Source organism: Dendropsophus ebraccatus, chromosome 1, assembly GCF_027789765.1.
Source record: "Dendropsophus ebraccatus isolate aDenEbr1 chromosome 1, aDenEbr1.pat, whole genome shotgun sequence".
NCBI classification, from domain to species: Eukaryota; Metazoa; Chordata; class Amphibia; order Anura; family Hylidae; genus Dendropsophus; species Dendropsophus ebraccatus.
The window spans coordinates 99,198,769-99,215,778 of record NC_091454.1 but is presented as its reverse complement, the minus strand read 5'-3'; positions in this window follow the sequence as shown (position 1 = coordinate 99,215,778).

The window sequence follows — 17,010 nt, the reverse complement described above, 5'->3', positions numbered from 1 at the left end:
CACCCACGTGAATATAATTAGGTTAAAAACATATTTGTAATCTATACAAAGAAGAAATATGTAAAAAAGAACATTCTTACACAATGCAATATATAAATAAATATATTTCTTTCTTACCAACAGGTACCATGTATTGCGACGCGATCGTTTAACCCTAGTGGTCCTAACCCATCTAGTCTCAAAATTAATTCTGTTTCCTTTTGTAAAAGTTGCGTGCGTCTATTACCTCCTGTTGTTGAACTTCTTAGGCGTAACAATCCCATAAAACACATTTCTGAACTATCATTATTATGTATGGTCTGCATATGTTCCATTAATTTTGGACAACCTTTTTTATTTCGTAGAGATCGCACATGCTCTGAGAATCTAATGTGCATTGGGCGTTCTGTCTTCCCTATGTAATACATACCGCAGCTACATATCACTGCGTAAACTACAAAAGGGGTTTTGCACGTGATTAGATCATTAACCCTCCATTTCTTACCCCCTAGCTGGACATCACGGACATCATTCAGTTGTGCACAATTGCTACACCGGCCACATTTAAAGTTGCCCAATAACTCAGTAGAACTTCCTAACCATGACGTACCAGTCTTACTTCTGTCTATTGGCATCCGTCCTCTCACTAAATCATCACGTAAATTTTTACCTCGGCGGAAAGCTACAATAGGATGTGACCGGGTTAACTCCTTAAGTGCTGGATCTCCCCTTAATAAATGCCAATGTTTACAGATGGCCGTCCTAATGGCATTATCCATAGGACTATGGCCAAATGTAAAGACAAATCTGTCAAACTCACCCACAGGTCGTTTCTTACTTCCCCGTATTAACTGATTGCGATCCAGTTGTCTAGCCTTTTCCAGGGCCTTAGTTATCTCATTCTGTGGATACCCTCGCTTATGCAAACGATCACCCAGCTCCTTACCCTTTTGCTTAAAAATTGCCTTATCACTATTAATGCGTTTTAGCCTCACAAATTGACCGTAGGGAACCGCACGTTTAACATGAGCTGGGTGATCGCTCGCATAATTGAGTAGCATATTGCTAGCTGTTGGTTTACGATAACCGCTAGTTTGAAGTTCCCCATCTGCAACCTGCAAATGGACGTCCAGAAAGTCCAAACTATCCCCACCAAACTGTGATGTGAACCGCATGTTATATGAATTCAAGTTCATATGTTTTACGAACTGCTGGAACTCGTCCTCCGTGCCCGACCAGACGATTAAAATATCGTCGATATACCTTAAATAAAGCATGATTTGGACAAAAAATAATTATTGCCGGAAAAAATAACATCATCCTCCAACTCAGCCAAAAATAGATTGGCGAAAGTTGGGGCTACCGGCGTCCCCATCGCCGTACCAGCCCGCTGACCATACCATTGGTCAGCGAACTGTAAGGCGTTGTGGCGTAACACGAAGTCCAGCAGTTCGCAAACATAGCCAATTTGGTGGTCCTCCATATCACCCATGCGACGCAATCGACGACCGACAGCCTGCACACCCGCATCCTGAGGGATGCGGGTGTACAGGCTCTCGACGTCAATGCTCGCCAGTGACCAACCGTCTCCCCAGCTGAAGTCATCCACTACCTGTAAAAGTTCTTTAGTATCACGCAAGAACGATGGGACTTGTTTCAGCAAGGGTCGCAGAATCCAATCTAAATATTTAGATATCGGCTCTGTAACAGAGCCCCTACCTACCACTATGGGGCGTCCCGGAGGGCGCTCCATATTTTTATGTAACTTAGGTATCCAATACCAATAAGGTTTTTTTGGATTTTCCACTAGTAAACGTTCTGCGAACCTCTTTGAAAAAAAGCCCATTTCCACACCCCGGCGTAATAATGATTTAGCCTTAGTGACATATTCACAGGAGGGATCTTTCTTTAATTTGGTGTAAGTATTCACATCACTCAGCTGTCTTTCAGCTTCCCACACATAGTAATCTTTTTTCAACAGTACAATATTGCCCCCCTTGTCCGCCGGTTTAACTATTATATCCTCTCTGGATTTGAGCCACCGTAAAGCTACATATTCTCCCCTAGTCAAATGGAACATATGCAGACCATACATAATAATGATAGTTCAGAAATGTGTTTTATGGGATTGTTACGCCTAAGAAGTTCAACAACAGGAGGTAATAGACGCACGCAACTTTTACAAAAGGAAACAGAATTAATTTTGAGACTAGATGCGTTAGGACCACTAGGGTTAAACGATCGCGTCGCAATACATGGTACCTGTTGGTAAGAAAGAAATATATTTATTTATTTATATATTGCATTGTGTAAGAATGTTCTTTTTTACATATTTCTTCTTTGTATAGATTACAAATATGTTTTTAACCTAATTATATTCACGTGGGTGAGTTGTATATAAGGGGAAGTATGCGTACTGACGTTAGGGCTGTGAAAAAGCACGCTACGACGTGAGAAACAGCTGTAGCCAGTTCAGTCTCCACATTCATGTATACTGCCAAGTTGCTGAATAAAGACTAAGATTGCTGCAAATCAAGAAGTGCTCCGATTTTCTTTCTTCTATCTTGGAAGTGTATGCTGCCATTACTCTCCTTTGTTGTTGAGCACCTTGAGCAGTGTGGATCCGAAGTGGCAGAGCAAGGGTGAATATACCAGAGGCGGAGTGAGTGCGGTGCGGGGGCTCCTATCGTGAGTGTTACTACCTATTAGTTGACATGGGAACACCCCTTTAACTAAAGGAAAGGTAAGGGTGGACACATCTGTAATGTTTACATTTACTACGATTTCTTCAAGTGTATTAGATCTTTTTATGTTAAAAAAGAAATAAGATTAGCATGCATGGTAATTAACGAATGAGGCTTTTCTTAAGCTTTATACTGTATAGGCACATCCTTGCATAATGATAAATCTGCTGTGAAATACAATTTGCAAGATTAAGGGAGAAATGGAGTGACTCAAAAGAATGAATCCTATTAATTAATTATAATTTTTCTTGTCTTCTATACAGCATCAGCATATTTTTCTACCTCTGCCTCTTACCTCTGCCAATCCCTTCACTGACCCCCCATTGCCCAACCTATTCATTTTAAATTGATGACCACGGCATGCAAGGCCATCCACAACCTGTCCCATCTGTATATCTCTGAACTGATTTCCCGCTACCATCCCTTATGTAATGTCCAAACCTCCAATGACCTCCGTTTGTGCTCCTCTCTTGTCCGTACCTCACACAACCACATCCTAAGATCTTGCTTAAGCTTCTCTCATACTCTACTTCGACACATCTGGCTCTCACCCACCATCAACACCCTCAAAAGCAACCGGAAATCCCACTTCTTTAAACTAGGCTAAAACTTACAACATCTCTGTACCACACTTTTACTAGCTGCACCCTTACCTACTGTCTCCTTCCCCTCATCTTGTAGATTTTAAAACCTCATGTGCAGGGACCCGTATCCCTATGTACCAGTCTGTCATTTACCTTATTCATGTAACATGTTTTTGATTTTATAATGTTCTGTTTGTTAACCCTTCTTGCTTATATAGTGCTCTGGAATCAAGGACACTTTAAAAATAAATAATTCTAAATAATAATCGGTCCCTGTCCCCAATAATGCTCTGTAGCAGCACAGACTGATGTGTCAGGCAATCAGTATGTGTTTTGGTAGGGGCTCCACTCCATCCTTTAGGATAGCTCAAGCTTTTACTATGTGTCAGATGAGAAGGCTGCTTAAGAAGGCTGTGTGATTTATGTATACAGTTCTCCCAACCTGTGGAAGAACAGGTGATCTAAGTAGCACCTGTCATAAGTATACATAAAACATGTATGTCGAAAAACTTTCCCTGACTTCTTTGTCTTACAGAAATTGCTTAATGCACTGTGGAATCACCCATAGCTTATGTTTATATGTTGCTTGTTAATGGTGCGTTCACACCTACAGGATCTGCAGCTGATTTTCTGCAGCATATTTCATTTAAATAACTGAACACAGCATCAAATCTGCTGCAGATACTGTAGGTGTGAACGCACCCTAACAGCATATTTCATGCAGCAGATATATGTGCACAAAATCTGCTGTGGAATTTGCTTCCCATATACTTCAGTGCATCTCAGCTTTACCACTAACTTGTAACAAATTTGTAGGGCAGGGACTACTATTGATTCTAGGTCATGGACTATGCCGATGGGACCCCAAAGTGCAGACAGTGCCAGAGAGTGCCAGACAAACCTGCCACACCGTTCACCACATGACATTTTTACTGTCCAGCCTGTCTTTTTTTTTTTTTTGCACTTCACCTATCTGTATGTTTTTGGGTGTGGGAGGAAAGCGGAGTACCCGGAGAAAACCCATGCAGATAGAGAGAACATTGCAGATGTTGCCCTTGGTGGGATTTGAACCTAGGACTCCAGAGCTGCAAGGCTACAGTGCTAACCACTGAGCCACCGTGTGCCTCTGCTCTCTAATAAATAAATGCCTACTAGTAGACAAAGTACACTATGTAATGTCAGGAGCAGGAAATATCTGGAAACCAGACGGTCACTCCTTTGTGTACCTGCCCACATTGGGGCAATGAATGTCGCGTCTCTTGACATTGCATTGTGCAGCGTTGGGGACGGGAAGGTAGGGAGCGCCAATGTCTTAGAAAGCCAGCAAAGTAATCAGTATATCATTTTGGGGTGTGGGCCAAAACATGAAAAATGTTTTTTGTGCAGACCAATTATAGAAATATAACTCCATCAGTGATTATGTTTAGAATCTGATGGCTGTGCGGTCAGTGGGGTGACTATATTCTGTCTTTAGTATGCTCCCCCTTGTTAGTAATCCCAGTTTACTATACTGTTCTCTATATATTAGTAAGTTGACATGTGAAAATAAAGTGGCCAACTAATGGAATTAGTTTCATAAACAGAAACAATATGGTCCTACACATCTCTATGGATGCAATGTTACACCTCTATACAAATGGTGCAGTTTTATGGTCAAATAAGTCAGATCCTACTCCCATTGGATAAAGACTCCTATTCAGCCCTGCAAAGGTCATATTATTGTAACAATAAATATAGTATCAGAAGCATAATAATTTTAAGTGAAAAAATGTTTGTTTTCGTTTGTGTATCGTCTCTTTTATGTGTCTGCTGTGTTTGTAAGATGTCTACTAATGTCATAACTCTCTGCACACATGTCCACTTGTAAGTTAATTTGAACTAAACATTCTTTTCCCAGTGGAAATCTACTTTAAATATTGTTCAAAATGAAAGGATGCTTTATTTAAAACATGACTTTGCATGTAAAGATCGAGACTTTGAACATATAAGCAAAACATGTGGGAACAAGATGTTAGGGCCCAAAGCTGTGCCCCATTAAAATAAAATTGGTCTAAGCATACATAGAACAGAGCCCCCAGGTCTTCCAGGTGTAGCACTGGTCTAGAAATAAATCAGTTACTATCCTAAAGAAGTAACACAACCACCTCTGTACTAAGTAAAAGTAAAGCAGATGTCAGTGTCTAAAGCAATATGTTCAACTAATTATTGAGATAACAAAATCACAGTCACATGCTTGTACTTTCATCTCGGACACTGCTAAATGAGAGCAAAATAAACAGGTGACTAACAGGTGACTGCAAAGATTCTATTAATCAATTAAAGGTCTCACAGTGACAGATAATTCACGAGCGAGAACATGGTTATGCAAGACTAGACAAGAAAGTACTTCAGTAGCTTTCCTAGATTGACCTCCTGTCTAATAATAATAATAATAATAATAATAATAATAATATCTATTATTATATAATATCTATTATATATAGCAACAACATATTCTGACCCAATTTACAGTTCTGAGGGTATTCAATGTCTAATGTCTAAGATAGACATTACAGAAATGCACATTTAACCATCAAATCATGAGGCGAGTTCCCTGCTTGCACAAACTTACTATCTATGAGAACTTAATAAAATTTAAATGTTAAATCGAAATGTACTTTATTATCATCTCAGGAGACAAAATATTAATACTTTTACAACCCTGGTTTTACCACTAGTAACCCAGCTGCTGTGAAACTAGTATTCCCAGCATTCCCTATCAGAAAATGGGTGTCAAGGCATCAATCATGGTGTATTTTGTCTGTAGACCACTGGTCTACACCAACAATTTCTCCGGTAAATTGTCATTATTATTTGATTATTAAGCCATGAAGTGCAAGTTGTCCCAAAAAAGGTACCGAGGTACCAATAACATGAAAGGTTCTCTTAAAAAAAAAAAAGTGACATCCATAATTGTGCACTTGCTGACATGATGTGCTTGCTATATGCAATAAGTTGAATATGACATTTAAAAATTAAGCCCTAAAGGTCAGTTGAAATGAATGAGCTTTATGAGAATTACAGGAGGAAACAACAAGCCTGAAAGGCTTTTTTAATCTAACATAAGAGGATCTGATCTTTACATTGACATGTACATTCTAAGCTGAACATTTTCAAATATTCTCTACCTTACAACACAACTTTTATTCAGTCACTTTAAAAGGAAACTAACAGCAGGTTAGAAGCATCTAAGCTGCTGATACGTCCCTATAGAGCACAGGGCTCCTAGGATAAATCTAATTTTCTTAAATTAATTCTCAGTGTAGTTTATATGAAATTTGTACTTGTAAATCAATATGCAAATGAGGAGGGTTTGGTGCACTGAGGGCAGGGATGCTGCCCTCAGTGTACCGAGCTTCCCCAGACAATCTGTCCCTCGTAATGAATATTCAGTGGCGCTCTGCTGTGAACACTGTCGGACTGGCCCACCAGAGGACCAGAGGATCCTCCGGTGAGCCCCCAGCTTTAGAATCTTCACTAACACTGCTAGATGTGTTTTATGACTGGTTCTTCATTGGTGGGCCCTCAGGATCATATCCTCTGGTGGGCCCCAGATAACCCAGTCCGACACTGGCTGTGAAGTCACTCTAGTGCTCAGTACTGCAAGCCCCATGTGCTATGGGGACATAACAGCAGGTTAGAAGGGAATCAAACACCAGCCTTGCCCATGCCAGCCAAGCCACATGTGGAGATAGCTGTGGTAGAGATAGCTGTGGTGATCCTGGAGATTAAAAATAAATCTTGCTAAAAAGTGCCTGCATCTTAGATTTGGCAGACAAGGCGGCCCAACACCGCCAGACCACCCTGATGGCTAATTCAGCTCTCTGCCAAACTGCTGAGTGATCTGTCCAGCTACTCATAACTGCACAGTCCTCTCCCTTCTCCTGTGAGATTAGTGCTGGGCAGGAGAGGATGAATCTCATCCAAATTCCTACATGTAAAGTCCCATAGGAAACTCACCACAAAGGAGCTGAAGGACCTACAGGACCTTCAGTGATGACACAGTCATGTGATTAGTCAGTAGTGATGAGTGAACAGTAAAATGTTCGAGTTCGAGTCAAACCTCGAACAGTAGTGAAGTTCGGTTCGAAGTTCAACTCGAAATTGAACTTGAACCCCATTAAAATCAATAAGAGATGTTCAGATTAATTTTGACACCTATACAGGCGAGGGGAAGCTGGAATTACCATCCAGAAGGGGAAACTGGATACATGGAACAACTTAGTGAAGAAAATTTGGCTCTAAGAATGACAGAAAAAAAAATAAGAGGGTAAAATACTTCATTTAGTGATGAGCGAATAGTACGCTATTCAAGCTAGACCAAAACATATGCTTTAATTTAAGTTCATCACTAGTGTTAAATGCATCCAGGCATGCTTCCCCTGCAAACAGCACCAACTGCTAACTGTCATTGTGTGTGTTATTTGGTCAGACACATTCTACAGTATTGTAGTTGTCATAGAAACCATGTAAGAGACCCTGTAATTATAATGTTCACACTTTAAATCCTTTAAAGAGTATCTAAGAGAAGGCAAATTTAAATTGAATTAGATGGAAAAACCACCCACTAATCCCGCCTCTACTGACCTTATTAATCCTGCCTGCTAAACCTTGACTTTTTCGACCTAAAAACAAAAATTGGTTTTGTGGCCCTTGGGAGTATTCAATTTGCAAAACACAGCAATCACTGAGCTCAAGGAGATCAGTGAAAAAATTCCAATGAAGTACTCAATCAAGAGTCTCCACTGATGCCCCCAAATTTTAAATATGCAAAAAGGAGTCTGTGAAGCCTCGGTTGCGAGCCTCAAACACGGGAATAGCCAGATATCCCTAGCCTGTTGCCAGGGGGTGCCTCAAGTATTCAAGTTAATTCGATTAAAAAAAAAAAAATAAAAAAAAAAAAATGAAAGGTTGAGTTGAATTTGATGAGTGATTAACTACCCTAGAGAATCATTATACTTAACTCTCTGACTTTTTAAAGGAAATTAATTAAATGGATAGCTGTTACTATGTGTACCTGAAATACAGAAGAGAATGTGAAGATGTTCTAAAGCATCACTATGACCATGCTGCATTTTCACTGTCTGTTCTTTTGATTTGATTTGAAATCGAAGATTAAAAAAACAGCCGATAAAGTGGCCTTTACCGAGCTGCTGGCTTCTGCCTTTGAAACTGCTAAAAAATGAGAGGAAGTCAGAGGACACCCCTCAATGGGAGATGTTGGGTTAATTTTGACACCGATATGTAGGAGAAATTGTAATTATCCTCCAGAACAGTAAACTGTAAACATGGAAGCCTAAAATTTGGCTTTAAGAACATACATCTAACAGATGGAGAGATTATTAAAAAAAAAGGGGATCTGCAATGCAGACTGTCAAAAATGGGCTCTGTACCCACTCAGGATAAATTTAAACACCAACTCCTTTCTACGAAACATCGATACTTTTAACAGTTGAAGAGATTATTTAAAAAAAGTTGTTCTGCAATCCAGACTGTCAAAAATTGGCTTTTTACCCTCTGAGGATAAATTGGTACCATTGGTGGCAGCGAGAAGAGCCCAGCGGGGAACACGGAGGTTGTAGTTCAACTAAATCAGGTAGCAGGAGAGAAAGAGGCATTTAAAAAATAACCATTTTGAGGCCTACAAATAGAATGAGGCGAAAGAGCATGTATGTAATTCGCATCATGTTCATACAGGTGTATTTTTCAAAATTTATTCAGTTAAAACACTTGGAACGCTAGCTGTGACCTTGACCGTGCTTACTGGTCCATGTGTCTGTAGTCAGATTGACCTTGGTGGACACAGATGCAGCCTACGTGCTTGAGATATTTTCTGCAAGGTGCTGGGCCAGGGCAGGGACAGCTTTTCTTGAAAAGAAATGCCTGCTAGGCATCTGATACTAGGGAAATGCCAGGGCCAGAACATGGCGGAAGTCATCTGTGTCCACCAGGCGGAAAGGCAACATTTCCAAAGCCAACAGCCTGGCAATGCCGACATTAAGTTTTTTGGCTTTGGGATGGTTGGGGTGAAAGCGTTTCTTATGCTCCCACACCTGGTACATAGAACGCTGGCTCCTGGACTGGCAGCTGTACGGCGTGCAGGTCACACTGGTGGTAGGAGAAGGTGTCAGTCCTGGCGGTGGCGGTGGGGAACGGCCGACAGGATCTTTGAGTGGAGATGGTGCTTGGTGGTGCTGCACCGGCACATCGACAGAAGAGGGCCACTTTGGCTTGGAAGCACTACCTTGTGCGCTACCTTTATCTCCCCTTACTACTCCTGATATTGCTCCCCTTACACCTCTGGTTCTCACCATGTTCACAGGATAGATATGAAATCTTAGATAGAAGATTAAAAAAAACAATAATGAAATACATATAATGGGAGATGGAGCCTATATAGATCCCTAACAACAGGGTGGATAGGAGTAAATTACATTACATGATACACAAGAAAATAAATACAAATCAATAGGTAATTTACATACATGTGTACTGGGCACTGGGCATATATACGACAAGTGATATAACTCACAGTGGATAAGGGTAAATGAATAACATCAGGAATCAATATACATTACCACCTAGTGTGTCCCTAGCACATGTAACCACAGCACCACTTACCCGATGCGCATTTTGCGTATTGCTTTATCGAGGGTGATGTCACAAGTACTGAGCCCTCTCTTTTTATATCCCATTAGACCAATCAGGTACATACCCCCATACATGTGCCACTGCAGGCTTGTAATCCCTGGCAAAACCGGAAATTATGTAGCCAGGTCACCGAGTCATTTGTATAGGCTCCAGCTCCCATTATATGTATTTTATTATTGTTGTTTTTTAAAAATATAATTAATAAAGAACAATAGTTTTCTTATATTTGGTCTTGCATCTATCTGTTGGATGGGGGGTTCTTTTTAACATTTTTCCCTCATACCATTTTTGGTTTTGTTTAAAAAGTGTGCATATAGACCTTGCATATTGGAATCCTTTATAGGACTAAAAAAAATCAACAGATCTACCCACTCTCGAAAAATCCACGTACACAAATCAGATGTACAATTAATTACTGGGTATAACAGATGTGAAGTATTCCGTATTATTTTATGACAGACAAAGAACATATGTCAGCTGATAGGAATTTAGCTGTAATAACTAAACAAATGCACGTACACAAACAAGGTGTACGTTTAATCACTGTATAACACAGGTCTACTATTTTGTAATTTTCCTGATGGACCGAGGACGTTTTTTAGCTTATAGGAATACAGCTGTAATAACTCAAGAAATACATGTACACAAACGAGATGTACGTTTAATCACTGTTTAATAGATGTCTACTATTTCGTATTTTTTCTGCCAGACAGAGGACGTTTTTTTAGCTTATGCAGCAAGATTGCTAGTTTGGTAGTATTGCTGTTATTCTAAATTTTGAATGCGAAGACAAATGACAAGGTATCATGTGTTTCCTTGACCTAACTAATTAGGTGTCAGCAGTTTGGAACATGAATTGTTTTGAACAATTTGTAATTTTTCTAATTTACCTTTGGACCTTTTTTTTATAAATCTTATTTAACTATGACAACTTGTCCCTTCTACATTAAGCAAAAACCTTTATTCCTCTAGACCAGAGATAGGGAACTTTAAGCACTCAGGCTGTTACAAAACTGCAAGTCCCATCATGCTTTCCAGGCATGATGGGAATTGTAGTTTTACAACAGCTGGAGGGTCAAAGGTTCCCCATCCCTGGTCTAGACAATGTGAATTATGCAAAAACACGGCAGAGACACCATCACGTGTTTTGACATCAGTGAGCTAGCCAGACCTTCCTTCGGGAAGGAACAACCAAGCCAAGTAATGTCTCCAGTCAAGGAAACCACCCAAGCAAGGTATGCATCCACAGACAGCTGTTTCAGGGTGTTTGCCCCTCATCAGTGTGGAGTAGGATTCTGGCTAGGTGGAGCAATGCCTAGTAAGTACATGCAAAAGAACGCTGGTTGACCTCAGGGAGATCAACCAGAACACCGCAGAGACACCATCACGTGTCTTGACGTCAGTGCCTCTAGGACATCGCTCCCTGCATCAACCAGCATCCTTTTTGCATAGACAATGTAAATGTCCCCTAGATATATTTACAGGTCACTCGGCTACTAATTTTACATATAAATGTATATGTCATACAGGTTACATGCTTTCCATTGCACACTCTTACACATTCATACTAACAATGATAATATAAATTTACCTATATACTGGTCATTTTAATGACTTTATCTGACATTTTCGCATTTAAGTGTATTTGTACTTTTGTTTATTTTTGAACAAGCTCAACACCTACTTTTAATAGTTGCATTATGTCTATGCTAAGCTTTTCTTTGACTATAAATGTAACATTTTATTGTGGTTTGGACATTCCAACCTTCTGCCATAAACAAATATCATACACAGTCTACCTCAATCAGCTATTGTGACATAGAAAACCATGTATTTTTAAATAAAAAAGAACATGTTTTTAAGCAGTAAGTGAACTCATAAACTCTGTCCATTGAACATGAACTATTATAATGATCCATTAAATTAAGTGCAGTTAAGTCAATGTGGTTTGTTTGAGCATAGTAAACCCTTACAGAAGAAAACAGAGGAGGGGCAAAGGATTTATATGCTGAAAGCAATTGCTAACAATTCACACAATGTGCCCATTCACTCTGCTGTCAAACCTACGGTTAGGTGTAATGTGCTATTATGCTGCAGAGTTAATAAACTGCCTACAAGTTAACCAGACTAATCATAAATTAATCTCACATCACAATGATGAATTTTGTCAGGTGACCTGTCACTGGAAATGTGTACCCATGTAGTTAAGGCAAATGTTTTCGGCAAGAAAAATATACACATATTCACATTTATGGATGGCTTTTTCTCGCCCAGGTATGTGTAAACACAATTGGCTCGCTTCATGAAGTCTCCTCTGTTCTATTTCCTGTTACATGAATGCCCAATTCAGGTGGACAAATGTAAGCCTGTATACTACTATGTGAACTGGAGACATGGCAAAGCCACAGATACGTATAAGCAGTCAGCAGTGGAATCATGCTGAAATTACATAAAATTCTAGTCACCCTTTCTATCACATGGTACAAGACTGTGTAAGTATTTAGTCTAGAGTTTTATATATATAAATATATATATATATATATATATATATATATATATATATATATATAGTTAGTAATTAAAAGACACAAACATCAATGAAATTATACTGTTTTGCACAAAAAAATAAAACAAAACAAAAATGCGTTTAATACCTCTCCTCTTACAATGTGTGTGTAGCTTTGGGACAAGGGGGTGATGTTCCTCACTAAGGAGAGGTGTGTGGAGACCTACAGGCACCCATGCTCCATTAACAATTCTGGGAAGGATATGTAAAATGGCCTTGCACCACATTTGGGGGTATCTTTTCCTTCAAGCCAATTTTTCTGCACCTTTCGTCTAGGTTAACACTAAGTAAAAACAATGGCCGTATTTCATAACAATGGCCATTGTTGTGCAAGCAAGGGCTGTTATTTTTTAAATAATGGTCATTGTTTACACAACAATGGCCGTTGTTTTTACATATTGTGAACGTAGCCTTAGGGTATAAACCCACACACCGTATATGCAGCGTATTTACTACTGCGATACGCAGCAAATACGCAACAAATACGCAGCAAATACGCAGCAGATTAGATCTAAATAACTGAACATAGCATCAAATCTTCACCACCAAATCTGCTGCGTATTTGCTGCGTATTTGCTGCGTATTTGCTGCATATACGGTGTGTGGGTTTATACCCTTAAGGAGCTATTCCAGCAGTAACTTGTTAGGCTAGGTTCACACTGTTTTTTGCTGTCTGTTTAACATATACGTTTAAAGGAAAAAAACAGATGCCATTGTAAGCCATAATGCAGGATTTGTTTTCCATAGACTTACATTATTGAAAATAACGATCAAAATGGATCCTTTTAAATTTTTTTTAAACATAGACCACATTTTTCTGTACGCTAAAATTAAGTACTGAAACCGATGAATCAGATGCAAAAATGCATTGCGAACCAAGCCTTAGGCTAGGTTCACACAATATAAAAAATATGTTAAACTACGACCATAGTTTTCTGGGGCTGCAGTGAACATAGCTGGTGGTGTAACAATGGCCGTAGTGCTCACACAGCATGCACAATGGCCATTGTTTGCTGCAGCCGTAGGAAAAAATGAACTTGTCCATACATTGCAAAGAGGTCTATGGCTAATTGGATTGCAGACATACTCAAAGAAGCCCGCAACCCTAAAAAAATAAATAAAAGAATGTTACTGCGGCTGATATGGCAGTGTCAGCCACAGGAACATGTAAAACAGTGTCAAACAACGGCCACTGTTTTAGCAGCATGTGAACATAGCCTTAGGCTGTTGTTGCACTGACAGCTGTTGAACAACTACGGCTGTTGTTTTAAATGAAAACTATGGCCATAGTTTTCAGTATTTTTTTTACGCTGTGTGAACATAGCCTTAGGGTACAAACACATACACCGTATATGCAGCGGATACGCAGCAAATACGCAGCAGATACGCAGCAGATCTGCAGCAGATTTGATGGTGAAGACTTGCTGCTGTGTTCAGTTATTTAGATCTAATCTGCTGCGTATCTGCTGAGTATCGCAGCAGTAAATATGCTGCGTATACAGTGTGTGTTTGTACCCTAAGCTGATTTTGACATTATTAGATAGACACATTTTCTTATCTATACTGTACCTGGATATATATTGTTTAAAAAATATTTTTGGATCTCTTTGAAGTTCCCTTAATGAACCTAAAATAAAAACACTGGCTGTAGGTTGTAAAAAAAATGTGTGGGTTTATCTAGAAATGAGCAAATTTACAGTAGTAGGGAAGCAAATCGATTTGCTAGGCTCGGGGTTGGCTTGTCAGCCGGCTGCCTTTAAACTCTGCCACTCCATGCTGCTCAGCTCCTGGTGCCTGGGGAAACTGGATCCAGTCCTAGAAAACTTCTCCCAGTTTCCCAGGACTGGATCAAGCTTTTCCAGGCACCTGGAGCGAAGCCACACGGAGTTCAAAGGCAGCAGACTGCCAAGCCGACCGCCGAGCCTAGCAAATCGATTCGCTTCACCACTACTATAAATTTGCTCGTCCCTAGTTTTATCTTTCCAATAAATTAGCAAAGTTTCTAATTTTATGTTTTCACTTTTTTATTATGGGTACTGAGTTCAAAATGGTTGGGAAAAATGTGCATTTTTATTTTATATTAGCAATATATATATATTAGCAAAGCAGCAACATAAAATGTGACCTGTTTAGTGCAGACTACATCTGTACAGTGATTTACCCCTAGACTTTAATGGTAGAATGTATTCCAAAAACACATCTGTTCAGCATATGTTTCTCCTGGACATGTCAAAATAAAAAATTATTGAAAAGTGTCATAGAAAATAATTTTCAATACATTTGTAAACAAAGTCACATATTAATAAAGCTAGACTACTGGGTGTACTAAACATTAAACTACTACAGGAGTACAAGCTGTCAGTAATATATATTGCCAATCACAGAGCTCTCACTTCTGACCAGACCCACCAGTGCAGGTCACATGCTGTCTTTTTATCTGCTTCATGAACATTCTAGAAACATTACATTTATTTTTATGACTTATTTATGACCTGTGACCCCTGTTGCACACTTTAATTTTAACCACTTGGAAGCAATCAATGTGATTCTTAGGAGCATCCTGAAAGTTAGGAACACCATATGAAAAAAGGAAGCAGTGAAGCCAGATCTAAGAATTGTCACGGCCGCGGCGGCGTCCCGTGCTCCGGGCCGCCGCCGCGACCTCCCTCCATCCCATGCAGCTGCCGGGGTCCCTGTGCAGGGACCCGGCGCTGCTACATGTTCGGCCCCGGGGGGCGCCTTACCTGGTCCCGCTCCTGCCTCCGTCTGTGCCGGCCGGTGCGCGCGTCCCCGCCTCCTAGGGCGCGCGCGCGCCGGCTGTCTCAGGCTTAAAGGGCCAGTCCGCTCCTAATTGGACAGTTGCACCAATCACTCCCTATTTATTCCAGCCCTGCCCCACCACAGGTGTTGGAGCCTCTACATGCTTCCTTAGCGTTTGACCCAGCTCCCTGTTGTTCCTGATTCCCGTCCGCTACCTGGTTCCTAGTCCCCGTTTCTGATTCCTATCCGCCACCTGGTCCCTAGTCCTTATTCCTGGTCCCTGTTCCCCTGCGTCACCACTGTTCCGGTGTACAGTCTGTCACCTGCGGTTACGTCCACTGACCTCTGCAGCATCATCTCCTGCCTACTGCTCCTGCCACGCCTCGCCTGCCGTCACCAGCAACCAAGCCAGGGGTAGCGACCTGGGGGTCGCCTGCCGCAGCAAGTCCATCCCGCCTTGCGGCGGGCTCTGGTGAAAACCAGCGGCCCCTTAGACTCCGCTCCCTGGGGAGGTTAGTGCCATCGCTGGTGACGGTCCAGTGGATCCACTACTCCAGGCGTTACAGTAGGCTCCAACCATGGATCCCGGCGAGGTGCCTGATATCCACGAGGTAGCCCGAGTGGTCGCCCTACAGGCTCAACAGATCCAGCAACAGTCTCAGCTGATCCAACAACTGACTGCAGCCGTACAGCAGCATACCACAGCTCAGCAGTCATCACCCCCGACAACCTCTTCAAAACTACGACTGGCTCTCCCAAGTAAATATGGAGGAGACCCCAAGTTGTGCAGAGGATTCCTGACCCAGTGCACTATGTATATCGAACTTTTAAGCAGTCAGTTTGCCACCGAGCGCTCTAAAGTGGCTTTCATTATCAGCCTATTGGAAGGTCGAGCTCTGACCTGGGCCACACCACTATGGGACCGTAATGATCCGGTTGCTGCCAATTTCCGAATCTTCCTGGACGACTTCCGCTCAGTCTTTGAGGAACCTGCCCATGCGTCTTCGGCTGAGACTGCTCTTCTCAATCTATCCCAAGGTACTTCCTCCGTTGGTGATTACGCCATCCAGTTCCGCACCCTGGCTGCGGAACTAGACTGGAATGAGGCCGCTCTGATTGCCACCTTTAAAAAGGGCCTGTCCAGTCAAGTGAAGGATGTGCTCGCTGCCCGGGACCTGCCTACCTCCTTGAACGAACTTATCCTACTGGCTACCAGAGTCTACACCAGGTTCTCCGAGAGAGAGGAGGAGGTCCGGCAAGGACGGCGTCTGAGTCTGCCCCGTCGCCATCCTCGGCTGGCACCGGTGTTCCAGAATCCCGTGGCTCCTATGTCCCAGTCGCCTCCAGAGGTTCCTATGCAGGTGGAACGTGCTCGCCTGACGACTGATGAGAGGAACCGTCGACTGGACCAAGATCTCTGCCTCTATTGCGGTGGCGCGGATCACTATCGGCAGAGATGTCCCCAACGCCCTCAGCGTCCGGGAAACGCTCGCACCTAGGTCCGGTGGGAGAGGCCTCCCTAGGTGTGAATGCCACCTCTCCAAGGTTGACTATGCCCGTCTCCATCCAGACACCCTCAGGGCAAGTTTTCCAGACTACTGCCCTCATCGACTCTGGCTCTGCTGGCAGTTTCATCTCTGCTTCGTTGGTCCAAAGATGGCGGCTACCCGTTATCCAGCTAGCCCAA